A 24873-nucleotide genomic window follows, 5' to 3' on the forward strand; every position below is an offset into this window, starting at 1 on the left:
TTTCACCTCTCAAAAATTACCCCTAAGTAAAATTTAAAAAAAGGAGGGGGGGGACAGAAAGACAAACTTTATATATGAAACTAGCAGACACTGCAACTCTGAACCACTGAATGTGAAGCTACCATGAGGCTAGAAGATTGATTTTTAAAAAGCAGAAGAATCCAAGTGCCAGCAGAAATATAATTCATTTACAATAAAACTCACCGATTTTGTTTTTGTGTTTTGTTTTGTTGGTATTGGAGATTGAACCCAGGAACACTGAGTCTTATCCTGGCCCTTGTTTTTTTTTTTAATTTTATTTTTTATTTTGAGACAGAGTCAATTGTTTAGGTCTTCCCTAAATTGCTGAGGCTGACCCCAAACTTGTGATCCTCCTGTCTTCCACCTCCCAAGCCACTGGGATTACAGGCACACTCATTGCTGGGCAAAACTAATTTTAAGAGTACAATGCTGGGCTGGGGTTGTGGCTCAGTGGTAGAGCACTTGCCTAGGACCACATTAAAAAAAAAAAAACAAAAAACAAAAAACCAAAAACCAAAAAACTAAATAGACAAAATATAGATATTGTGTCCATAAAAAAAGGGAGTACAATGCTGTATTTTGACATATGTATATAGTAGTGCAACTACTACCAAAATGTGATTGAGGACATGACAGTTAATCCTGTCTGCTGTCTGCTGTCACTACAGGCTTTCCTTTTCTATAATTTTATATAAGTGGATGCATACATTGTTACTTTTTTTTAATATCTGACTTTTTTTTAACCTAGTAATGCCTTTATGATTCAACCACATTGCTATGCGTATCAGTAGTTCATACTATTAATTGCTAAGTAGTATTCCATTTAGATATAAATTTTGAAAAATTCATTTTACTCTGAGCAAAACTACTTCAAATGTTCATATACAAATCTTTGTCTAATATGTTTTCACTACATTTGAGAAAATGTCCAAGAGTGAGATTTTTTTAGTCATTTGGAAAGTGAATGGTTAACTTTATAAGTAAGTGCTGAACTAGTTTCCAAAATGATTGCATCAACATGTAGGTGAGGTCCTGTTGCCCCACAATCTTGCCAACAGTTGGCATTGTCAGTATTTTTTATTTTATCCATGTCAGTGGATATGTAGTAGTGTCTCCTTTTGGTTTAAATTTACTTTTACCTCATGACTAATGATATTTTTGCGTGTTTACTTGGCATTTGCATATATTCTTTGATAAAATGTCCACTCAAAATTTCTGCCTAATTTTAATTGTCTTTTATTCTTATTGAGGTTTGAGAATTCTTTGTGTTTTCTGGATATAAGTCGTTTTTGGGCATGTGTTTTGCAAACATAGCCTCCCAGGCTGTGACTTTTCTTTTCATATTTGTAATGGTTCTTTCAAAGAGCAAACATTTTTAAATTTGATGAGGTCCAAATATTATTTTCTTTTACAGTTCTTGCCTTTTACACCCTATTTTAAAAACTTTATCTAACCCAACATCATTAAGTTTCTTCTGGCTTGTTTTTGTTTTTTATGAGGTCTACAGTTGTAGTTCTTACATTTAGGCCTATGATCCACTTTAAGTTAATTTTCAAGGGTTAAGGTTTATTTGTGTCCATATAGCCAATCAATTATTATAGCACCTTTTATTGACAAGGTTATCCTTTCTCACGTTTAATTGTGTTGGTACCCTTGCTGAAAATCAATTGATGTTTGGGTCTGTTTCTGAACTTACTATTCTGTTCCACTGATCTATATGTCAACCTTCACTTGAATACCAACTATGTTGATTATAGTTAGCTTTATACCTTGAAAACCAGGCAGAGTAAGTTGTCCAAACTTGTTTCTTTTCAAATGTATTTTTGGCTCTTCTGACAAATTTTTAAAGTTTGTTTACTAAATATTTTTTAAAGCTCTGCTAAAATTTTGAATATCTTTGTGCTAAATCTATAGACCAACTTGGGGAGAAAATTGGCATTTTAATAAAATTAAGTCTTTCGATCCATGAGTATAGTATATCTTGTCGCTTATACTCATCTTTTTAAATTTCTCTCATTAATGTTTTATAGTTTTTAGAAAGCAGTTATTTCACATATTTGTTAATTTGTCCCTATTTTATAACTCTGTGTGTGCGTGCATGAGAGAAAGAGAGGGAGGGAGGGAGGGAGAGAGAGAGAGAGAGAGACTGAGAGAGAGAGAGAGAGAGAGAGAGAGAGAGAGAGAGACTCTTATGTTCCCAAAGTTGAGCAAAAGAAAATTGGTTAATTAGGGATTGTGGTTAGCTAAATTCCAGTTAAGTAAGATTTTACTGTATTTGATACTCACACTAATAGCTCTGATTATGTCACACCCCATGTTAAAAATCCTTCATTGGGAAATAATAATGGGATGTGGTCAAGGAAAGGAGCATCAATTTACCAAAGGAAAAACTGGGAGCAACCAAGCAGGCCGACTGGTCCCCGATGCCGTGTTCTTACTGTGTTGTTTAGAAATGATGTTTTGCACGTCGGTTTCTGGAGTGGGGCATCTTCCTCTCCAGCCCATCCTGTCCTCAGCAGAGCTGCTCTATTTTTATCCCTTTTGAACGTTGAGGTTCCTGGTGGGATTTTGTTTAAAATAGAGTCCCAGTGCAGAAAATGTTTAAAAACCTTTATTGCAATAGAATTTTTAATGACCAAGAAAGTAGTCAATGAATTTATGAGCAGATGAGAAAAGAATGTGTGTTTTTATGTCCCTGTTTGAGGAAAGAAGAAAAAAGAAATATGTGTATAAACTGGAAAGCTATACATTTATCAGAACATTAATAGCAATGATTTCTGGACAGTTGGGCTATGAATTATTTCTAAATGTTTGTTAACATTTGTATTTTTCTAAATATGTACAATGTGACATGTGTTATTCTCTAATGAGAACAGAATAAATTAAAATTCCTTGTTCATTGCCCAAGGTTCTCCACCATCTGACATGAAAGTCTTTGTAGATTCCTTACTCACCCTCAGTTTGTCAAAGGGTCGTTCAGGCCTCAGAGTTACTGCTTCCTGAGTGCACCCTGTTTTCTTTTCTTCACAACTTCCAAGGCTACATTCTTAACCAACAATTCCCTAATCATGTGCCATTACGTCCAATTGGAATTCAACCATTCAAACCACAGAGTTACTACTGCAGTTCAATCATGCAAAATATATGTGATAAAATGTAAGTTAAAGCAAAAAAAAAAAAAAAAAAAAAAAAACAAACCCTGAACACCGACCCCCCAATACCCAGATTCCAAACTATAATTGGAGTATAGTTCTACTAATTAAAAAAAAAAAAAAAATGCAGCCAGGCATGGTGAGGCATGCCCATAATCCCAGCAGCTCAGGAGGCTGAGGCAGGCGGATTGCAAATTCAAAGCTAGCCTTAGCGACTTAGCGAGACCCTGTCTGAAAATAAAAAATAAAATGGGCTGGGGATGTGACTCAGGGGTAAAGTGCCTCTGGGTTTAATCCCTGGTACCAAAACAACAACAACAACAACAACAAAACGGCCAAGAAAAAACTGGAAGGAACCATGTAAATAATTTCTAGAGACACACCCATACACTGGTATAAAATGGTTAGAGTTATTTTTTTGTTTACATTTTATTATATACTTTTCAAATTTTCTGCAATGATCTGTTAAAATAATAAGTAAAAAATGAAAAAACCTCATACCCATTTTTCTTTTTTTTTGCGGTGCTGAGGATTGAACCCAGGGCCTTGTGCTTGAGAGGCAAGCACTCTACCAACTGAGCTCTCCCCAGCCCTCATACCCATTTTAAGACCTATGTCTAATGCTAACAACCACCTCCGATAAAGGATTTCATTTTTAAAAATTCATAGTTTTTTTAAAGCTTTCTAGCCTGTCTCATAATAATGTCATTACACATAATGAAACGTGCCTCATAGCACAGTACAAAGAGCCCTGAGTTTGATGTCAGAAGACGTGGGGTCAGTCCTGAACCTTCTTGTGCTGGCCTGTGGCTTGGCAAGTCACATCGAGTCTGAGTTTCTGATCCCCCTTGGGGCTGTAATAAGAATGGCCCAAGATAAGGTGTGTGTGCTCTTTACTCTGTGAAGGGCTGTTCAAATGTACACTGTATCTGATTCCCTCTGCAGACGAGGCCCTGACACCCCACACTACCTACCATATGGCTGCTGATTCAAATCTTACAGCAGTTCTGGAAACACAGCAAAAATGTCTTTGTGTCCTGAAACATTACCAGTGGACCTGGGGCTTAACAGAGCCCTGTGCTCCAGATCTGATTCTTCTTTGCTATTTCTAGGACTTGCAGTCCTTCCTTAAGAAGCCGTCCAGTCACCAGGTCAGTAATCAATGGGGCCCGGCACAGCCCAGGGTGCTCATCAGTCTTATTAAAAATAGACAATTACAGGCCAGAGACACACTTACACTGAAGATGACTCGGGAGCCCTGGGCAGTCCATTCACTCTGCCCTTTGAAACAAGATGATGACCAGAACTGAACCAGCCAGCGAGTCTGCCTGACTGCAGATTTCATCAACTAAGTGGTCTCCGGGAGACAGGCGGCAGCCAGTCACCTTCACTCATTTCTCAGAGGGCACCCGGAGGCCCCAGGAAGGGCAGCAGCTTGCCAAGGGCATGTGCTGGTTAGCACTGGAGCCAGAGCTTACCCAAGCGTGGTTCCCGCCAGCTGAGGTTGCTTCCCGGAAGCAGGAGTTCCCACTCTGCTCCAGGCCCCTCGGCACGGGGCCCAGCCCTACCACGGCTGTTCCCTGAATGTTTTCCCAGGGCACTGCATGAGACACGGCAGCACATCGATTTCCCTGAGACCCAACTACTGCCCCCAGAAGAGACTCTTCCTAGACTAACAAAGACCCTTCGTGTGTCCAGGAGGTTCCCAAGGATGAGTCCTCTATGCTGTGAGGGAAAGAGCTTCAGAAAATGACCACTGCCAGCTGAGCCCCCAATTCCTCCATCCACATTCAGCTTCCTAATCTGCAAAATAGAAGTCACAAGTCTGCCCAGTGCAGTTAAATAGGTGAGGGAAGGAAACGTCTTTGTAACCGTGATAGCGTCTCGCAGCAAGGTGGAGGCTCCATGGGAGCACAGCTGTGGGGGCAGGTCTTCCGAGGCTTTGCCTACTGCCCCTGTGAAGTGAGGCGCTGGACCATCACGCCTAAGGAGAATCACCCCACTGGGCCTGGCCTGGGCTGGATTTCCCAGAGCGCTGGCTCTCCTGTGTCTGGTAATGGAATGGGCTTCCTTACTCCTGGTGGTGGAGGAGGCAGAGGTTCAGAGAAGCTCAGGCCACCCCACTGCCCAGTCATCCCGTGGCGCAGCACTGCATATCCGCAGAGTGCCCGCACCCTCCTCTCGTGTCAGGAGCCGCCTTCACTGCACTTACTTTGCGCCTGGCATCAGGCTGCACGCTGTCTGCTTGACTCATCGCAACGCCCTGTGGGGGCAAAGGTGGTTTTACTAAGGAGAAAACCAAGACACACGTTGGGTAACTTACAACTTTTTCAGTTCGTGCAGACAGTAGGGTTTGTAATCCGGCTAAGTCTGGAGTCTGGCTCTGAACCCCTGACCTCCCGGCCCTCAGTGACGGGAAGGAGCACGCCGTCTCCTGAGGCGCCAGCATCTGATTCTGCGACTTCATTGGAGGCTTTAGGCTGGGATTTTTTTTTTAAATATATTTTTTAGTTGTCAATGGATCTTTAATTTATTTATTTTGTGTGTTCAGTGCTGAAGATTGAACCCATGGCCTCACACATGGCAGGCAAGTACTCTACCGCTGAGCCACAACTCCAACCCCCTGGGATTCTTTTTTTTTTTTTTAATTTTTTTTTTTTTTAGTTGTATATGGACACAATACCTTTTTATTTTTATTTATTTATTTATTTGTTGTTATGTGGCACTGAAGATCGAACCCACTCCCTTACACATGCAAGGCAAGTGTTCCCCCACTGAGCTACAACCTCAGCCCCTAGGCTGGGATTCTGTAGCAAGCCCTCTTAGATTTGCTCTCATGATCTCACCTTTGTCTCTTTCTGACCATGAGGCATGAACTGACCCCTCTCTGTGTGACCTTGGGCAAATTCTTTAGCCTCTCTGGACTTGGCTTCCTGGTCGGGGAGGGAAGAGGAGGAAGATGCACAGGATGACCACGGATGCCCCACAGGTAGGCATTCTGTGCTCCGTGTGTGTTGGTGGGTACCTGAGACCCAGCTCTGTGAAGAGCAGGATCCGGATGGGCCCAATGTCAAGTAGGCCCTTGAGAACCAACAGGCCTTTCCAGAAACTTCTGAAAGCCTCAGTTCACAAATACCAGCCGAGTATATAAGCGCTCCTAACAATGAATGCCAGACTCTAGAACAGAAACATTTAAGGAACCTTCTTGAATGTTTAGTGGGCAAACATGGCAGAAGAGGAGCCAGGATGACCCCACTGCCACACTGAGATATGGTCATGCCCCTCAAGTCCCCAGCTCTGCATTTCTGCCACCCATGGTGCTTTGGGGAAATGGCACGTTGCCATGTGTAACGGCTCACATGAAACAGACTGAGTAAAAATGCTTTGAAGGCAGGGACCCAAAGGAGTTCACATCAACATCTTCATTCCCAGCAACCAGGAAGCCTTTTCTAATATTCCTTGCACTGCTAATTTCCATATCCTTGAATTCTTCCCAGGAAAATGTTGCTAGTAATGGAACATTTTGTTGTTGTAATGGAAAGTGTCTTTTGGGGTCCTTACTGTTGCCATGTGAACTCAACCAGGTCTCCTTGAGGGCAGATGTTACTGGGCACGGGCAGCTTTCCTCCACTCGGTGACTCAGGGATCCATGCTTCCATCCTCTTGCCCCAGCATCCTCTGTGGTCTCCTCATCTTCTGCACCCAGCTGGGAGAAGAGGGAAAGTGGAGGCTTACTCCTACCTGAATGTTTTCATCTCACTTATGAAAAGTCAAAGTGTATAAATCATGCACAAGAACCTTTCGGGTCCTTGTCTTTCAGATATTTTCTATTCATAAATCATGTAATTTGTTAAATTTTTCCAAAGTGGACATATCCATAAAAATCATGACTTGTGTTAAGAAATAGGTGATTATAAGATTATCACCCCTGGAGTCTCCTTGGGTTCCCTTCCAGTTCTTACCCTCCAAAGATGGCCACTCTCCTGACTTCTATTCCCGTGGACTAGTTCTGTTTGGTTTTGAACCTTTTATATATGCAATCACAACAATATACATCTGCGCCTGGTTTCTTTGACTAAACTTTGTGTCATGTCATTGGGTGTAGAAGTAGCTTACTTATTTTCATTGTCATTCAGCACTACATTTTATAAATATTTATCCTTTCTCTTGTTGATGGACATCTGGGAAAGCAATGGCTATCCTGAACGTTGGACTTGCTCTTGGAAATTGAGTATAAACCTAGGAGTGAAATCACTGGGTCATAGGGTATGCCTATGCTCAGTTTAGTAGATACTGCCAAGACTCTCTCTCTCTCTCTCTCTCTCTATATATATATATATATATATATATATATTTTTTTTTTTTTTTTTTTTTTTTTTAAATCTGGCCAGAGGAATTATAGAAGGCTTTTGAGAAGAAGACTTTGAAAGGAGTGTAAATCATGATCAGGATTATATCAGGAGTGAAAAAGGAAAAGAGAATCCAGGGAGAAGGAGTCCAGGCCAGACCTGCAGGCCAGAAAGTGACTAGCAGATGTCAGGATTAGTCCAGACGATGCAGAGGGAGTATAGCCCCCGGGGAGCTGGACATGGGTGTCAGTCCTCAGCAGTCCTCAAGAAACAGCCCAAGGTGGTTTCAGAAACCCTGTGGCCTCTTCCTGATTTCATCAGTGAGAATAGGAGAAAAATCAACCATTCTCACAAGGCACAAAGAGCCTTAACTCACCAACGTGTTGCTGGGTTTCCTTGGTCTTTTCGGCCCCTGTTTACACTTTACTCCATGTGGTGGACAGAGAGGTAGAAGCCCTGGCCTCTTCCAATTGAGCTTTCTCTATAGGCAGTAGTGTCTCCAACCCTGGATGTAGTGGTCAGTGCACTGAGCTTCACAGCTCCCAGGCCAGCTCCGTCCCTCTGAAGCAGGTGTCCAGGAGGACCACTGGCTGCCACATAGACATGTGTAACTCCTGGATAGCCAACGAAAACATCCCAACCAGCTGTGGTGATGGAAGAGATAGTCTTGGCTCCTGGTGGTTAGTTCTGAGAAACAGGTCCCGCTCCATCTGACCCCAGTGGCCCAGTGCAAGTGGTCCATCAGGCCCCTCCAACTTCTCAGGTGCTCTTCCTGTGTGATGGAGGCCCCCACAGCCCAGCCTGGCAAAGGATGGCTCCATCAGAAGGGCCATGGGTTCCGGGGCGTGGCCTAGAGTGAAGAGAGCATCTTCAGTTTGGGGACCAACTCAGGCCAGGTGCACTGACCTCCCTGCTTGTGTCTTCAGTGGCTGCCATTTTCAGTTATCACCAGAGCCTCTCACAGGAACCTGACCGTGCCTTTGCAGCTGAATGCGTTGCTTGGTAGATTGGGGTTGTTTCCTCGGGTCAGTGAATTTTCACATGGTTTTAAGTTAGTTTTGCACTGTCCTCAGGGTTCTACTCTCCAGGGGTTGTTCCTCTGGTGATCGATTTCCATATTGAAACCGGTGGGGTGTCAAAGTGGAAGGGAGAGATACGGTGCATTATTTTGCTTTGTTTGGAGTGTTTTGCTTTGTTTGTTTGAGTGTTCACAGCAGCCCGAGCAGAACCCTGACCTCTCTGCCTTTTGCCAGAGCCATCATACCTGGCTGCTCCTCTTCCTGAAACTCTTATGGCAGATATCAACTGTGAGACTTCCTCTTATGAAGCCAAACAAATATATATATCTATATGTCCTCGGTCTTGGGGCTCTTACACAATTCTGGGATGACTCAGATGTAGATTTGCCACAGAACCTTGGGTGAGTAACTTCATCTTACTGAGCCATGAAATGGTCCCTTGCTCTGGATTTGCACTAGAACCACCTTCCTGCTGCAGTAAGGCAGATCTGGGACAGGGCAGAGCTGAATGCTAACACTGGGCCAGCTGTCATCATGATGTCACTATAAATTAAGTGGAGATGTCCCTAGGGACCTGAAAAGGGCTTAGCATCAGAGGAAGCTGGTTGTGACAGTGGGCTCATTTCTCTGACTTGAGGAACTTAAGGAGACTTCTACACTCAGCCATTCACACTCAGCCATCCCCAAATATAGCCTGTCGGGTGTCTGCAATTTCATGGTTGGGCATCCCTTTGGACTGACATTGCAGGCCTAACGTCACTGTGTGTGGGGGGCGGGTGCACATGCCTATACCCGTGTGGACAGTGGCCTCTCCAGCCTCCTGAACTCTCTCAGGGCTTTGAAAGAATGAGATGTAGGAAGGCTGAACTTTGACAGCCTGTACCAGGGTGAGTATAGGCTGTTGACGGGGAGGTCACATCCTTGTGTGGCCACCTAGAGGACACGGGGCAAGCAGTGAAAACACTGGCAGAAGTGTCAGGCAGTGGACTAACCACACTTTCAGGGAATGGGCAATGGGCACACCCGCTCCCCCTATTTCCATGCCCAGGGCCCCCAGGCAGGGCACACTCTCACCTGGAGTACAGAAACAGTTCTTTGCTGGCATCCCTGCCTCTACCCTTTTGCTCAGGTCCTTCCTGATCATATGCTGAGTGACCCAGTGCCTTTTGGAGGAGTCCTAGGCAAACTCCTCACTCTGGTGTTCAAGGCCCTGTCTCTCCAAGTGCCCACAGACCCTGCGACTGTATCTTTTTTTTTTTTTTTTTTTTTTTCTGGTGGTGCTGGGGATTGAATCCCAGGCCTAGGCAAGCACTCCACCAACTGAGCTATATCCCCAGCTCCCCTGTGACCTTATCTGTTGAGCAAAAATATTGGAATGTGCGAAGAAAAAGGTGTTCCTGATGACTGGGGGAACAGTGATTTAAAACCAGGACCTTTCTGGCTGATCTAGGTTCACGCCTAACAGAGTGGGGTGCTAGGACTCTTGAACATGGGGCACCCTTGGTGTTTCGGACCTTTCCCCATCACTGTTCACTGAAGCCCCCTCATCCTGGGAGATCCAGGTAGATGTTCTTGGTCCCCACAGACTGCTGAATTGATCCAGTGGACCCAGATCGCTTCTCCAAGGGAGGGCTGAGGGCGCCACCTCGTGGCACCAGGTCTCCATTACACTGATCACAGCCCATCGGAAATTCCCTGGGCCCAAGATCTGCAGTGGGAAACTCTGGCACTCCCAACCAGCTGTCTTCACTTCTGAGTCAAGCCACCAGGAGAAGTCATTGGGACATCAGGGCATCCGGCCAGGGGAAGTTCTTAACCCTTTGAAAAGACCTTGTAGATGCTGAGTCCGTGGGTGGAGGGGCGAGTGAATCAGACAAGAACTCCTGACCCTGGCCCAGCACAAGGTGGTTGAGAAGGTCAGCAAAAGAAGAGAGGAGGAGGCCTCCCCATTTTCTCTCAGAAGGACCTAAGTGTTGAGTCCAGGAGTCTAAGGGCTCTTCCATCCACCAGAGGGATTGCAGCCCCTTGCTGTCAGCCACTGGGGGTGGGAGGGGGCTGTGTGGACTCTTGGAGGAGAACCAGTGAGCTGGGGCGATTGCCAGAACTGCTTGTAAGAGAAGGTACCCCTGCCTCAGCCCCTCTCCTCGCCCCCTGGCCACGGCCTTCTAACTGGTGGAGAGGGGAGGTGCAGGCAGAGGGCGGGAGCCTGCTGGCGAGCCCACGTCCCAAGGCCGTTTCGCAGCCTCTCCAGGACCCTGGAGGAAGGGTGTGCCCAGGGTATCGAGCCGCCTGCTGAGTGGGCTCAGGAAGGAGGTGTCCTCGGGACAGCAGAGTCAGACCTGCTAGCTGCTGTCTTTGCTGCCAGGAGGACATGTGTGGCCTCCATGTGCACCTGTGCACGCTGCCCTTGCCAGGTTGGTGGCCAGGACTAGGGCTGCCCTAGTGGGCACCAGTCACCTGCTGTGGGTGCCCCTCTGGCCCACTGGCCAGTCCAGGGAGCTGATGCAGGCACAGTCACATAGGCTGCTCTGGTGGTCCCTTCCTGTGGCAGGCGGGCCGAATCATTCCCAGAACTTTCATCCAGCCAGCAGCCACACAGGAGTGCTTGACAGCACCCTCCTTGCCACCTTATCAGGCATGGCCCCTTACCTGGGCTCGGCCACTACAGCATTCTCGTACTCAGGCCTCTGCTTGCTCCAGCAGTTCCTCCTGGCTCGAGCCACGTGGACTTCCCTTCCGCTTTCCCTCTCCATAGCTGTGACTCCCCATCTCCTCCTCTGCATGAGGCCCTGCTCTGGGTGACGGGAAGCAGCTCTGGGAGTTTACCATGATGCAGAGAACACAGGCAAACAGATCCTATCAGCAACACTGCCTCTCCCTGAGTGGCCTAAACCCCACTTCCTCCCAGAGCACCCCAACTTCCATCAACTGATTGTTTACCAGCAGGGAGGACTTCACCCCCAGCAGGAGCTCCACACCCCTGCTGGGAGGGGCTGGCCTTGGCCAGGGGCACTGGAAATTCTCCGGGTCTGGTCTGGACCCTAGCTTCAGACCTAGGTGGCTGAGGCAGGCAGAGGCTCTGGTAGCCCCTTCCCTGAGCTCTTGGGCTGACTGATCCCTGTGACCTCCCTACCAGGCCCTGATGGTGAGCACCTGAGCTGCACCCCTCTCCAGAGCTCAGAGGGCAAGGTGTTCAACCTGAGGCCTGGTCCCCTCTGCTGATGGCTGGGACTTGGGACCTGCATCTAACAGCAGGAGGGCAGCAGTAGCAAACATGGACAATAACATGAGCATCTACTATGGGCCCGTCTCAAGTGAGGGGGTCGAGGGCTTTGACCCTGGGTGACAACAGGCCCGCCCAGAAGGCTTTCTTCAGTCAGGGAGGATGTTGGTCTGCCGCTGAAATAAGCGGGACAAACTGCATGGCTTAAAGCAACAGGAGTTTATTCCTGCACAGTTCTGAGTCTTGGAAGTTCAAAGGCAAGGCGTGGTCAGGGCCATGTCCCTCTGAGACTGAAGACAGCCTCCTTTGCTGCCCCCAACCTTGGTGTGACCAGTGGCCCTGAAGTTCCCTGGCTGTGGCTCCCTCTTCCTCCAGTCTCTGCCTGTCCTCACAGGGTGCTCTTTCTGTGGGGCTCAGCCCACGTGACAGTTCCTTCTTCGAAAGACACAGTTATATGGGATCAGGGCTCACCCCAGTGGCCTCATCTTAACTTGATTACATCTGCAAAGACCCTATTTCCCAATAAGCTCATATTCATATAACTAGGGTTAAAAACATCTGTTTTGGGGGCATAACTCACGGCAGGGGGAGAGACTGAAATTAGGAGCACAGCCTGAAGCTGTGAGTTCCAGGTTTGAACTTTCTTTGAATTCTTAAGTTTCATCTTTAAAACTCTTTAATTTCAACCAGGCGTGATGGTGCACACTTGGAATTCCAGCTACTCTCAAGGCTAAGGTAGGAGGATCACAAATTTAAGGCCAACCTCAGAAGCTTAATGAGATCCTGTCTCAAAATAAAAAATAAATATATTTTTAAAGCCTTGGGGTGTAGCTCAGTGGTAGAGTACCCCAGTGTTCAATCCCCAGTGCCTCAAACACCGCCACCAAAAACTCTTAAGTTTTTTTCCCTGTGGTGCTGAGGATTGAACCCAGGGCCTTATACATGCCAGGCAAGCACTCTACCAACTGAGCTACATCCCCAACCCAAAACTCTTGAATTCTATCAAAGGAACTTATATCCCATTTTGGAGAGTATAAAACAGCACCAGTTCATTCAGTTCCCTCAAAAACCCAACGAGGCATGACTATTTAACAGAAGAGAAAACTGAGGCTTAAAGAGATCCCTGGTCTGCTGCGGCCACACCTGTTAGGTGTTGCTTCTAGCTTGTCGATCAGGCTTTGCTACCACAAGCACAGGACAAGGGGAGATGGTGGGGGGAGAAGGGGAAGAGAAGGATTCTGTATCTGTCATGAAAATCCCTTCCTTGCCTAAACTCTGAAACGTACGCACTCTGTCGGGGTTGGAGGTATAAGACTTTCATTCCGAGAGAGAAGAACGCCCGCTCGACTTCATTGGCTGGCCAGTTCCCAATCCCCACACTGGAAACAACCGCTTAGTGTTTCCATGTGAAAGGAAGGGAAGGGCCGGCACAGTCACGCATCACTTAGTGACAGGGACACTGAGACCTGTCGGGTTAGGCGATTTCCATCTGTTGCGCAAACATTGCAGCACCACCTACACGCACTAAAGCTATGCCGTCACCAGGCCCTGCAATCCTAGGGGACCGCCACCAGATGTGCAGTCTGCTGCCAATCAAAGCATCCTTGTGTGGAGCGTGGCTGTGTTTGTTAGCTCTGATGGTTATTTGAAGGTTATTTTAAATGTCATTTAAATAGCTTTTTTACAGCGGGAGGGAGTCCCAGCCACTACCAGGAGCATCTCTAAGCGAAACTGCGAGTGTTAAAGAAACGCCCACCCTACCCACCCATCACACTTGCAGCAAACACTCATTGGTCCCTAAACTTACCAGGCCATTTGTCACTCAAGGATACCACCTTTGTTCCCAAGAAACTCACACACAGGAGAATAAGTGGCCAGAGAGTGAGGCATCCCAGAGCCCTAAAGTGCAAATGGAGACCACAGAGCTATGGACTACTGCAGCCCAGGACTGCGAGGCCGAGTGTGTGCGTGAGTGTGTGTTCGTGAGCACACGTGTGGTAGAGTGTGAATGGGCGTGAGCATGCCCTCAGGCCCCTGAGTCCCTTCTGTTTCCTCCGTCTTCCGGGTCACTCCCTGGAGTCTCCTCCTGGGGTGGGAGAAGCCAGGACACCTCTGTGGACTGTGAGCACCTGCTGGTGACTGCCAGCCATCATGTGCCTGTCTCAAGCCAGCCCCAAAGAAACCCAGGCCACACCCTGGAATGTGGTGCTGAGATACCTAACACCCCCTCCTTCCTGCCTGGGGTCAGGGTAGCGAGTCCCCGGCTCCCTTGGCATTGCTGGGACCGCACCAGGTGCACCGGCTCTCCTGGAAGCTGGGCACTGAGTGCAGGCTCCATGAGCAGCCCTGGTGTCACCCCCAGTTGCAGGACTTGCTGGAGGAAGGAGGAAAGTAAAGCAACACCCATGCTGGGTGGATCAGGGCAAGTCCCAGGCATGTTCCGGAGGCTTTGGCTCTTAGTTCTGCTGTCTCTCAGGGCAAGGGAACATCAACAAACCACTGTTTTCTTTCCCCCTTCATAGTATTGAGGATTGAATCCAGGGTCTCCTTCCTGTATGCGGATCTACCACTGAGATACACCCCCATCCCTTTAAAAAATTTTTGAGACAGGTTCTCGCTAAGTTACCCAGGCTGGCCTTGAACTTGCCATCCTCCTGCCTCAGCCTCCCGAGTGCCTGGGTCTCCAGGTGTGCTCCATTGCAGCTAGCCAATCACTGCTTTTGAACATTTTATGCCAGGCACCATGCTCGCTCAGCATGGGGCTTCTGATCCTCTGAACAGGAATTGCAAGGCAGGTATTGCTCGTTTTCTTTCCCAGAGAGGCTAAGTAACTTGCCCAATACCACATAGCCAGGGAGTAGAGGTGTAAGGGATCCCACAGAAACCACGCTGGACAGGGGAAATCACATAAGGGAATTTATTAAGCAAGCAGAGTGTCTCCCTGAAGGGTAAGAGAGAAAATGAGAGGAAAAGAGAAAGGAAAGAGAAAGGGCGCACGCTAGAGAGAGTGGAAAGCAAGAGAGAAAAGATGGCGGTTGAATTCCGCTGGGCTAACAGGGGACCAATAATGGAGAAGGATACTTGCAGGCTGACTGATGAACCAATAGCTAGCTAGGATGTTCACAGATTGACAAGTGGTTGGGAGGCGGGGAAAATGGCTGCAACGGGAAAGGTCGGGGGAGCAGCTTTATACATTACATTCCCCCATTTCCGTTTTTATAAGAAAATCTTTTGTTCTCCAGTTCTTTCTGAAGCCTTCTCTCTCCTTCCTGCCTAAGTGATGGGCTGGTTTTACAGGTGAGATGTAAAAAGTCCATTCTCCTTCCAGACTTCCAAAGGCAGATGGTTTTCATGGACTTCATTTCCTCAATTTGACTGATCCCCTATTTCTACACTAACTGCCTGTCCCCAATTCTGACTCATTCACCCCTCTAATTTTAGGAACACCTTCCTTTAAGATTAAAGGGGGTGTGACCGATCTGGCTTCTTCGAGCTGGAAGGGGGCAGCGTGGGGCAAGCAGTTTGGAGTTCCCTTTTTAGAAATCGGGTTAGTCAAGGGGTCCATGATAGAAGTTTGGTTGGGGAAGAGCAGGTTGTAAAGGCATCTGGGGATGGGTGCTTCTATGAGAGAAGAACAGAAAGACGTGAGTACTGAAATGAGATTGATACAATATAAGTGTTGCAGAATCTGGAACATGCCAATGAATATCATAAAGATGGCAGAAGTCTATAATTCCTCACCAGGGGGTGGAAGAATTGAAAAGTTGTTCCCATAACAAGGCCTAGCAAAGGCTGGAGAGGATAAGGCCTTTATTTGGGAACTTTAACATTGTCCAGGTTATCAGGAATGTAAACACAACATTTAGTAGAGATCTCTATACTTCTGTTACTAGCAAAAGTAGATTAAGCCTACCTGCGTCTGTAGGCCTTAAACTGACTAAAACTTCTAACTCTGGCAGTTTCTCTTGATAGTTATAAAGTAAGAGTACTGGGCTTTAACTTCACTGTCTATAACTTTACAGTTATTTACCCCCCTTTTATCTAATTAGGGTCTACATTATCTGTCCAATAGGTGATTAATTGGGGTCTACATTATCTGTCCTACAGGTGATGGCTTTTCAAGTTACTTCTGCAAAATATCAGGCAACAGAGTTTACAAGGAAATACAAAATGGAATCACCAACAGTAAAACATTCAGTTTGTGCAATAGCTATCTTGAATTTTGGCTGAGTTATTCATTATATCCCCTGTTTGAAATCACAGTAATCTTTACAAAAAACATCAAACTTTTGAACACAACTTTAAATGAGTTAAAGTCTGGCTTACTTTGGAGCCCTTCTGACGTGCAGCAGGGTTGTGAGGCAGAGCCTTATCTCAGGTAAGGTGAGTCTTTTCACAAATCTTAGGTAAAATGTTCTAACCCTGAAGCTAATTTTTCCTCTTTTGCCATGACCAGCATGACCAAATTCTCAAGTTCAGTGAGGGGCAAAGGAGTATTAGAAAATAAAGGCTTATAAACACAGATTTTGAAGATTAAGCTGAGATCAGATGTTTCTAACAAACACATTTGAGTGTCGACTCTAATTCACTCATCTTATTATAAAAAAAAAACAAGATATCAGACAAGTGTTAAAAAAACCAAGATATCAGACAAGTGTACCAACAGTATTTGCCGTCTCTTTCCTGTGGAAGAAAAGTCCTATAGGAAAATTGACGTTAGACATTTTATAAACATCAACATTTAATGGGTCTGACCACCTAGAGACTTGCGAGTTAATTTTAAAGACATTTTGCTTCTATTAGTTTACCCAATTTATATTGAAACTTTTAAATCACATGAATTAAAAGTATTTGGATCCATTTTTAAAATTTTAATTTTATGCACGCTTATATTTAACACAAAGGTAAAGGCCTTGTAATGCTTATCTCCATTGCAAGGTAACAGATGTTCAAAAATAACTCTAGAGGGCTGGGGAAATAGCTCAGTGGGTAGAGTGCTTGCCTCGCATTCACAAGGCCCTGGGTTCAATCCCCAGCACCACAAAAAAGTAAATAAATAAAGGTATTGTGTCCATCTACAACTAAAAATCATGTAAAAAAATAAAATAAAATAACTCTAGAGTTGGATAAAAAGAACTGATCAAAAATCATTAACTTAGGTATGTAGGATCAAAATTGTGAGCTCAAAAATATAGCATTTAAGAAAAACAAAAGTCCTAGAAGAAAAATGATAATGGCCATTAATTAAAGCATGAGAAAATGAGAAGGAGAGAAGAGGTGAAAGGGAAGAAAAAGTATTCTGAGTTGCAGCCCAGGAGAAATTTTAAATGGACACTTTTTGCCTTGGGTTTGAGACTGGTTTCCTACTGAGCATTCTGGTTTCCTCCATTTACATTTCAATGTAAACCCTGACTGAGATCTGGATCTGAAAGGGGCTAAAATGTTCTAGCAGAAACTTGATGCCTAGGGCATTTTAACCCTTTTTCCTGGTTAGTAATCAATTCAGGTTTGGAATCAGAAAATTGTCAAACAATTATCTCCCACTACTTGTGGGGAATGGGGCTGCTTATATCATACTCCTTACTGGGACATGCCACTGATGGTTGGGCTGGTTACTCCCTCCACACCGGCCTATGTGGGACCTCGTGGCAGGTGGACTAGGTGGGCTGGGCTGGGGAATGGAAGCAGAAACATCTGGGTCGAAGTTGGAGGAGGAGGAGGAGGAGGGATTAAGAGGGGTAGAAGAAGCAGGCGTTCGAGTTTGCAGGAAGAGCATAGAAGCACAAGAAAGAAGAGACTTGAAGATAAGGAATCCCTTTCCATCTGCCCGCTCGCTCGCGGAAGCTGTGTGCCATCACGCAAAGGAATTTGATGGCTTTAAGCCGGGGATCAGGTGAAGGGTTCCCAGGGTTGAATCTGCCAGATTGGAGGATCCAGGTCCCATGGTGGAGACTGATACAGCCGAGTCTGTGGCCAGGGCATTTGCGGCCATTTTGGATTGATTATCTAAAGGGTACTGTGGCCAACTGTAAACCGGGAGTCAGGAGAGGGGTTGAATCTGCTGAAATGGAGGACCTAGATCCCATGGTGGAGGCTGATACAGCCATCTGTGCCCCGGCGTCCCGAGGCCACAGAGTAGTCGACTGGAGACGAGAAGGCAGCACATAGATGGTGCCATCACACAAACATCAATGTGGGGTCAGGCAAAAGCCGAGAAGAGCTGAGGATCAGGGTTTTCGATTGTGAATGCGAGCGCAAGATGAACCTCAACCCTGAGAGAGAATCTCCACCACAAAATCAAGAATCCACCCAGCAGACAAGACCGACTATAGGGGCCTGCCATCACTATAAGCGTGTGGCTGGGGGTACCCCCACCCCTCAGCCACCTCGAGGGTCCTGCATAAATTGGCCTAGGGAAACTGGCCTAGAGGACTCAACAACCTGAAGTCTGATGATGAATGCAGAGCGTCTGGGCAGAATGGAAGGTGAGGCTGTGTCTGGGGGCACTGGGGCTTAGATGGGCTTCCACTCGCTTAAGAGACAGTGGAAGATCCCATCCGAGTCACGGCACCAATGTAAGGGATCCCACGGAAACCACGCCGGACAGGGGAAATCACATAAGGGAATTTATTAAGCAAGCAGAGTGTCTCCCTGCAGGGTGAGAGAGAAAATGAGAGGAAAAGAGAAAGGAAAGAGAAAGGGCGCGCGCTAGAGAGAGTGGAAAGGCAGGAGGAGGAAAAGCAAGTCAAGGGGAGAGAAAAGCAAGAGAGGAAAGATGGCGGTTGAATTCCGCCGGGCTAACAGGTAACAAGGACACTTGCAAGCTGACGGATGAACCAATAGCTGGCTAGGATGTTCACAGACTGACATTACAAGAGGTGAATTTGGCCCGTAGCTCCCTGCCTGGGAGAGGATCTCTGCCATCTAGATGACTGTGCGGCCTCTGCCCTGACCTAGGAGCCCACCAGTCACTGGGGTCGCGGGTTCCCCCAAGGAATAGGGAAGTAGGATGTGGCTCTCACCGGACTCCAAACTTCTCTTCAGACTTCCCCAGGCCCATCCAGAATGACTGCCTCTGCTGCCTTGCCTTGCTCATGTGCTGCACTGGCTGGAAGCCTGGATGGGGCAGGTGGGACAGAGCAGTGGCATCTACTCGAGGCTTACCAGAATGGAGGTGGCACCAACCAGGACATGCGAAGGGCAAGCAAGGAGCCAATCTCTGGGGGAGAGAGACGAGCTCCCCACATTGGAGCGGCCAAGGCCCTGCCGGGTGGAGCCAAGCAGGGCAAGGGGACTCCACAGCTGGACTTCCGACTGCAGTCAGTCAACCACAGTCTTAAAAAGAGAGGGACCCCCTGACAGGAGGAAATACTGTTTGTAAAGAAGCACATGAGGCCAGGGGTGAGGAGTCAGCAGGGGTGAGGTGTCCACTCCAGCCTCAAGAGCCTGGCCACAATGGCAGGGCTGCACTCTCTCCAGGGTGGATGGCTCAGGGGAAACTGCTGGGTAGAAAACCGCAGCAGCATCATTGTGGGGCAGTCACTGACTGAAAGCCACCCTGGGGACCGAGCAGTGCAGCCACGTGTCTGCAGGAACTCAGGGCCAGCACTCCGGGGCAGGCTACGGGACAAGACATGGGGATCCCACGCCGCAGGGGCTGAGGGAGGGGCACTCTAGGCAGCTGAAGGGACCCAGGGCCTCTGAGCTGGAGAGTGGGTACGGCAGGGCAGGGAGTGCGGCTTAGGCCGGGCATGCCCTCCCAGCTTAACACGTGCAGGCCTCACGCCCTCCCTCCCTCTCTCTCCCAGGCCTCGATAAGCCAGCTTCCCCAGAGTTCCTACCCGTGGCCTCCCGCAGAGCGGAGAGGGTGGTCACCGGGCTGCATGGGGTGGGGATGTTTGTCAGCTGAGGACCCTTCCCTGTGCGAATCCTTTCCACCACACCCCTCTTTTCAACACAGACTTCTGCATTGACTTCTCATGCTTCAAATGTCTTCAAGATCCGGGGAAGGTTGACCTTGCCTGCGGCCATGCTGCTCTGCAGGCCCTCAGGGTGACTGCGGTGCCAGCAAGGGGTGGTCTTGGCTTCCTTTGCCTCCCATCTTCCTCATGGTGGGAGACTCTCCCTGCCACTGTCTCCTGGTCGCTGTCCCCTGCCATTCTACTGGGGCTCGAGGATCTATAGGTCATGAACACATGGACTAAGCTGCCATCTCCACAGGAGCCGATGCTCCTTCTGTCCTCTGCCTACTGCGCAGGGCCAGGCCCAGGCCAGGGTCAGAGGCAGGACTGGAGTGGGGTTTGGAGCAGGGTTTTGACTCAGGCAGACAGAGGTCAACGTGGAGGGCAGAGGCCCAAGGTGACTGCAGGCCTGCTTGAGAAATAGGTGTCAGGCTGGCTGGAACAGACACACACGAGCTGCGGTTGTGACAAGGGTAGGTTGACCAGTCGGGGCTGGCCTCAGAGGACTTGGTGGCAGGAGGATGCTCAGTGAGTGGGCCCTGAGGAGGGAGGGAGATGGTAGATAGTAAAGATCCAGCTGTTCAGGGAGCTGGAGGAGAGCAGGCAGGTGGAGGTGTGGAGGGGCCCGCGTGGACGTGCCCAGAGGCAGTGCAAGCAGCACCTCTGTGCCAGGGGTGAGGCTGAACTCTGCTTCTGAACAGAAGCTGTTTGTCCTCGGTCTTCGTGATGCACCTGCTCAAGGTGTGTCATCAGCACTGAGGTCCAGAGGAAGGTGCGGCAGGAAGAAGGCTGTGGGCGGGCTCGTGTAGTGGGAAGAAAACAAGGGCAGACACTCTAGGTGGTCACTCTGGAGGAAGTCATCTGACAGCAAGTGGATCAGCAATACGGGGACTTGCCTGTGGGGCAGCATAGAGACGGGGAGTTGCTGCCCCTGGGAGGTTCTTGGAGGAGAAGGAACTTATCCAGAGTCCTCTGACTACCTCCCGGGGTGAGAGGCACAGCTCGCTCCTGGGCGTTGCTTTACCTTTTATGAAGAACTCGGCCTGTCTTTGTCTATTTTGTGTTGCTCTAACAGAATACCCAAGACCAAGTAGTGAACAGAAATGTATTCCCTGCAGTTAGGAAGGTTGAAAAGTCCTAGATCAAGACGCCAACATCTTTTTAAAAAAATATTTTTAGCTGTAGACAAACCGAGTACCTTGATTTATTTTGTTATGTGGTGCTGAGAATCAAACCCAGCGCCTCACACATGCTAGGCAAGTGCTCTATCACAGAGCCACAACCCAACCCCAGCTTCGATTGTCTGATGATAAGGGCTGTATCCTCCAAAGAGGAAAGCTATGTGCTCAAGGAACAGAAGGTGAAAGGGCAGGTTAGCAGAGTACTTCCTGAGGTCTTTTCTATGCAGGCCTTAGTTTCATTACCAAGGGAGAAGCCTCTTGGCCTGGTTGCCTCTTACTACCATCACACGGTAATGCCTGAACTTTGGGGGGGAACATCCAGCTTGCAGCGTGTTCCCACAGGTCATGGAATCTTAATCCCCAGTGCAACAGTATTGAGAAGTGGGAACTTCAGGAGGTGGTGAGATCATGAGGAGCCTTCCCTTAAGAATGGGTTCCTGCTGTTACCTGGGGAGCAGGTTAGTTGTCAGGAGAGCTGGTTCCTGGGAAAAGGATAAATGGAGCCCTCTCCCCGTCTCTTCTCTTGCATGTGCACGTGTGCTCTCTTGCCCTTCTGTCTTCCGCCCTGGGATGACACAAGAAGGCCCTCTCCAGATGTGGTCCCTCCACCTTGGCCTTTCCAGCCTCCAGAGTTGTGAGCCACATAAGTTTCTGTTCATTATATGTTACCCAGTCTCAGGTATTCTGTGATAGCAGTGGACTAAGCGATATAGCAAGCGGACTAAGACAACAGCCCATCCTTCAATGTGTCCTACCGTGGGAAGGATCTCTCAGCTATTGGCCACCACAGGCAGGTCAGGGAGGGACAGGGCCAGGCAAGGAATGGACACTCCCTTCCAGAAGGGTTGCTCCAGGGCCCAGGGATTCAAACCCTAAAGGATTTACTCAACAGAGCCTCTGGGCGAAAGTCCTGCAGGCTGGGAATCAGATTGGCCAACTTGGCAGGATAGAGCTTCTGCTCAGAGGAGGCCCTGCACTGAACAGGCTTGTGTGGCTGATGTACAACACATCAGTGTATCAATTCATCATGGAAAATGGGTACTGTGTGGAGCCCTCTGTGGAGGTGCCTGGTGCACTGTCTTCTTGGGAAGCAGACATTTGCTTGGTAAATACAGAACATGGGAACTAGACCACTCAGACATTTAATGGGAAGACAGTTCCAGCCGATGTATTCCTCTGCATGGAGCCAGCTTTGCCAGCCAGCCAGATGTCCTCAAGTGTCACTGACCCAGTCCCTTGGGTCAGTGTCAGAGGGAGTCTTGCCAGCTCTGGCCTCTGAGATTCTCCCGCTTCCGTGCTTAAACAAGCACTCGGCTCTTCTGAATTAGAACTTCTAGAAGCTGTGTTAATAAATTCAGTCAAAGTAAAAAAGTCTTTATTCTGTCACATCAGGGTTTTTAAAAATGTCATTGTCAACAAATGAAATTTAGGTTAACATAAGCAAAAGTTGATTTATTGGAAGGATATGTGGATGCTGGATGAAGGTTCTCAAGAGAAATGGAATCCGAGGCAAGGGGGAGGGTTTCACAGGACCGTGGAGAGGGTAAGCCTGCAATTTGCAAGGCAGCCTGGAAATCCAGGCAAGAGGTGACGGATTGTGGTCGCGGCTGGTGACTGCATTCCGCAGGATGGCAAGCTGGACACTCAGGCCGGAGTTCTGGGTCGTGGTCTCCAGGAGAATTCCTCCTCTGATTGCTCTCTCCTCTGGAATTCTGAGTTCTGGAGTCTAGAAGTCTGGACCGCGGTACGGCAAGTTGGCTCCTGAGGGCGATGAGGGAAGGACTCGTCCAGGCCTCGCCTTGGCACGTGTGGCACGCTCCTGCTGGGTCTGCCCTGTGGGTGCTCCCGAGCTCCCCTCCCCCGAAGGAACTGACCTGCTGGGCGGGAGCCCACTCTACTCTGAGTGACCGCGGACCCCCTTCCCAATAAGGCCACGTTCTGTGGTTCTGGGCGTCAAGACTCGACATGTGCGTTGGGGTCGCTGCCTATTCCACTTAGACTGCTTCACCAAGATGTCATGATCTTCATTTCTCACAGCTCCAGAGGCTGCAAAGCTCAAGGTCAAGGTGCCAGCAGGCGTGGTGTCTGGGAGCCCACCTTCTGACCCAGGCGTGGCGCTTCCTGCTGTGCCTTGGTAGAAGCGGGTGGTCAGCTTCTTTTAGGCTCTTTTATAAGGACACTAATCCCATTTCCAGGGCTCAGTCCTCACGGGCTTATAACCTCCCACAGGCCCACTCCTGACACCCTCGGACTGAGGATTAGGGCTCAACACATGAGCTTTGGGGAGACAGGTTGTTCAGACCTCGGCAGGGGCGCAACTGGAACCAGAACAGAGGTTGGACTCAGAGGGTGGGAACAGGCTTGGGCAGGGCCGGCAAGCCAGGCAGTTCTGGAGGTTCGTGTACTTGGAGCCCCGGCAGCGGTCACAGAAGCTGCCTCTTCATCTCTTGAGAGGACTGGGGCTCCACAGCCAGTTTCTTGGTTCCTCTCTTCATTATCCAAACTCTGGAGGGAGTGGTTGTTGGCCTGGTTGAATCACGAACCTGTCCCTTAGCCTAGAGGAGCTTGGTGCAGGAAGGTGGCGGGAGGCCCTTGATTGTAATCCCCTCAGTCTGTGCCCTCTGTGGACAGGGTCCCTACCATGCTGTACACTGGGAGCCGTTAGGAAGAGAACATGGAGGCTGGGTGGGAAATGTGCCCAGTCTGTCCCTCAAGTAGCTGTCATGCCTCTGTTGCATGCCTAGGTGTTGGTTTCATGACCTAGTTCTAAGAGTTTTCACAGCTGTGGACACGGAGGTGTGCAGGTGTTGGATCTGCTGCCCCAGGTCTGGCAGGAAGCCAGGAAGCCCAGGTGTCCCTGCACATATGCCAGTCAAGTTCTGGGCCCAGGCCAGACCTGTTTTACCTGGAGCATTTGGACCAGGTGTATTCTAAGACCTTCCAGTCCAGACGTCTATACTGGCAGTGTGCAGAGAGTTCTGGGCTTGGCCTAAAGAGTGGATTTTTCAGCTCACAAGTTCCCTTTCCTCTTCACTCCTGCCCCCAACATGAGAAACTAAGGCCATACCCTTTCCTGGCTTCAGAGAGAGAGAGCTGAGACCAGATCTCAGGCAAGCCAGGAAGGGGAATGTGGCCAACTTCAGGGTTTCTCCACTAGAGCCAGGGGACCCAGTAGGCATCCTTGGGGGGATAGCAGGTTCGTCCTCCACCTGCTTGCCAGGGCCAGGCCTCCTTGTGATGCCAGTGCATTGCCCAGCCCAGCCCCTTGTCCTGTCTTTAGTGGGAAAGTGCTAAGCTGTTCTGAACTGCTGGCCTTCTGATGCCAAGTGACTGTCTCTCAGCTCCTCTGGTCTCAGCCACAAACCTTGCCTGAAGCCTGGTGTCTGACTAGCCACAGGGCCTGGCACATCTTTGAGGAATCGGAGGCGAAGATGTCAGAGCTGTGAGGACGCTCAGATTAGAAAATACGGCTTAGAGAAAGTGGACACTCGCCTCCCATGCTCGGCTCTTTCAAATTGTGTACTCCCCGATCCACCGACAGGTATCTCTGGGAGTCCCTGGAAACATTTTTTTTAAATATTATTTTAGTTGTAGATGAACACAATACCCTTTATTTATTTATTTATTTATGTGTGGTGCTGAGGATCGAACCCAGTGCCTCATATATGGTAGGCAAGCACTCTACCACTGAGCCACAACCCCAGCCCCGAATCCTGGAATCTTTAGAAAGACTTATAATTGGGAGTTTGTAATTTAAGAAATGTCTGAAAACAGTACCACTTTCATATTTGATCATCCTGAGAAACCCCTTGAAGCTGAGAAGTTCCAGTTCGAGAGCCGCCTGCTCTGAGGATCTGTGTGTGGGCACTATTTTAGCTCTTGCAGGCTAATGAGAGAGAGGCTGAGAAGAGCTGGTGACAATCCAGGCCCTGGGAGGCCAGGAGGGGTGAGTGGGTGCAGCTCCACA

At 48.4% G+C, this 24873-nt stretch overlaps 2 long non-coding RNA genes across 2 annotated transcripts in view; one reads left to right on the forward strand and one right to left on the reverse strand.

Moving 5' to 3' along the window:
* The window catches only part of LOC306644521, a 64695-nt gene that overhangs the window by 10820 nt on the left and 29002 nt on the right, over nt 1–24873 (forward strand). The window lies entirely within an intron of this gene.
* On the reverse strand, nt 6711–11477 carry LOC306643796. The gene is made up of 3 exons (XR_013759055.1): nt 11191–11477; nt 7899–8372; nt 6711–6879 (listed from the first exon to the last, which is right to left on the reverse strand). It is a non-coding gene; the product is annotated as an uncharacterized lncRNA (long non-coding RNA).

This window comes from Sciurus vulgaris, assembly GCF_902686455.1.
Source record: "Sciurus vulgaris genome assembly, chromosome: 14".
NCBI classification, from domain to species: domain Eukaryota; kingdom Metazoa; phylum Chordata; class Mammalia; order Rodentia; family Sciuridae; genus Sciurus; species Sciurus vulgaris.